The sequence below is a fragment of the Rhea americana genome, unplaced genomic scaffold, assembly GCF_003343005.1.
Source record: "Rhea americana isolate MKP2758 unplaced genomic scaffold, rheAme1 scaffold_745, whole genome shotgun sequence".
Lineage (NCBI taxonomy): Eukaryota > Metazoa > Chordata > Aves > Rheiformes > Rheidae > Rhea > Rhea americana.
Window position 1 is genome coordinate 23,549 of NW_028186918.1, and position 2,420 is coordinate 25,968.

At 54.0% G+C, this 2,420-nt stretch overlaps 1 pseudogene; it reads left to right on the forward strand.

Annotated features, from left to right (window-relative positions):
- Positions 1–966: 966 nt before the first annotated feature.
- Positions 967–1,952, forward strand: LOC146585905 (olfactory receptor 14J1-like; annotated as a pseudogene).
- The last annotated feature ends 468 nt before the right edge of the window (positions 1,953–2,420 follow it).

Below are 2,420 nucleotides of genomic sequence, written 5' to 3' on the forward strand. Positions count from 1 at the left end.
CCTCCAGAAGACCACAGCTCTCCCGTAGCATCTCTGTGAGGTCCGAGAGTTGCTGTGCTGGTTACGTGAGCCAGAAACCTCCTCACACTCTCAGAAGAGCTCTCCACAGCGCTCTCGTCGTGTCTGTGCTGAGGGAGAAGAACGTGGAAATCTTCACTTGAAACTGAACTCTTCCACTCTCACCTCAGGCAAGTTTCTTTCTTAAAGTGATTTGTCAGTGTGATTTTTGCAATGGGAAGAGGTAAAAATATAGGGCAGTGGGGAAAAAAACTCATGGACAGAGCAGAGCCCCTGACTTCAAGCAAAGTCACTGTGAGCCCTTTTTCCCTCTTGGGATGCACAAGCGCTCATGCTGAGAGCAACAGAAATGCCGAAGATTTCTTTCCCGTCACAGAATGCAAACATGTGGTGGAGGCTTCTCAAAAACTAAACAAAACCACAGAAACACACCCTTCCACTGCAGCTCTTTTTTTTTTTGACGTGGAAATCTTGAGCAGTCTTTCCACAAAATGGGTGGATGTATTCTGCTGTTCACTGTACTGTTTCTCCCCCTCACTGGAATGGGAGCTGTTGTGACTGATTCAGATACAGACACCCCCGTTGAAGAGGGCAAGGTTGAGGGACATGAATCCCTCCCCAGGATCTTCTCCATCGGAGGCAGCTGCCATGAGTGCTGTATTTGGGAGTGAATATTCCCACCGAGTCACTGGACCTAATCTGCTTCACTTAGCTCATGTATCCGTGGGATACCACGCCCAGGTATCCCCACCAAGTACACGGGGCAGTCTGACACCGTCATTTACACCGCCCAGCAGAGCACGGGTGGAGGACCCTGCACTGCACGGCACGCTCTGCACAAACCTGAGGTCAGGAAAGGCAGCTGGGCAAAGCACAGGAGAGAGGCAATGTGGGGAATGATAGGAGGAGTGAAGTGAGTTTTTACTCAGAGGAGCCTGTTCTGACCTATCAATGCCTTTTCCTCCGTGGACAGTGCCCTGAACCGCGGCAGGGCCAATGTCCAACAGCAGCTCCCTCACCGGGTTCCTCCTACGGGCATTTGCAGACACGCGGGAGCTGCAGCTCCTGCACTTCTCGCTCTTCCTGGGCACCTTCCTGGCCGCCCTCCTGGCCAACGGCCTCATCATCACCGTCTCCGCACCGCCATGTACTTCTTCCTCCTCAACCTCTCCCTCGTTGACCTTGGAACCATCTCCACCACTGTCCCCAGATCCATGGCCAATTCCCTGTGGGACACCAGGGCCATTTCCTACTCGGGATGTGCTGCCCAGATCTTCCTTTTGTCCTTTTCGATGGGAGCTGAGTGCTCTCTCCTCACAGTCATGGCCTATGACCACTACGTTGCCGTCTGCAGACCCCTGCACTCCTGGACCATCATGGGCAGCAGAGCTTGCGTCAAAATGGCAGCAGCTGCCTGGGCCAGTGGGTTTCTCAACGCTCTCCTGTGCACCGCTAACGCATTCTCCATACCCCTCTGCCAAGGCAACACAGTGGACCAGTTCTTCTGTGAAATCCCTCAGATCCTCAAGCTCTCCTGCTCACACTCCTACCTCAGGGAAGTTGGGTTGCTTGAGGTTAGTGCCTGTTTATTCCTTGGCTGTTTCGTTTTCATCGCGCTGTCCTACGTGCGGATCTTCACGGCCGTGCTGAGGATCCCCTCCGAGCAGGGCCGGCACAAAGCCTTCTCCACCTGCCTCCCGCACCTGGCCGTGGTCTCCTTGTACATCAGCACTGGCTCATTTGCCCACCTGAAGCCGCTCTCCATTTCTTCCCCATCTCTGGACCTGGTGGTGGCTGCTCTGTACGCGGTGGTGCCTCCAGCAGTGAACCCGCTCATCTACAGCACGAGGAACAAGGAGCTCCAGGAGGCACTGAAAAGACTGATTCAGCTGTTTCCAGGTCAGCAGCAATGAGCTGGCTATCCCTCTTCACAAGTGGTTTCCACTTTGTCTCACACAACTGTCATGCTTTGGGCGCTCTCTCTGTGATAATCACGTTTGCGTAGCAGCGTTTGAATTCGTACCACCCCTCCAATCTGTTTGACTGAAATGCCTGCTGCAAATGTGTCTATCACTGAGTCGCAGCTGGCCTCTGTCTAATACAAGAGGCTCTCCTCATGCCGTGCTTGAAGGCTGAGCTCTTCTTCCAAAGCTGGAGCCCAGGATGTTCTCAAAGACTTTCCCCCTGAAAGACCCCGTTTCTTTTCTGTGATTCTCCATGGGCCCAAGGCCCATCTCCTAGGTGATGTGTTAGGGAATGAGAGCTGGATTCAGGTCTCACTTGTGGGTGGCCAGTGCTCTTGGAGGTGCTGGATGGCCAAGCAGCATCTCCCATAGGAAAAGGTTGGTGACTGATGCCCGTCCCTCTCAAAAGGAGTACGGAGGCCCGGGGGGAGCACAGGG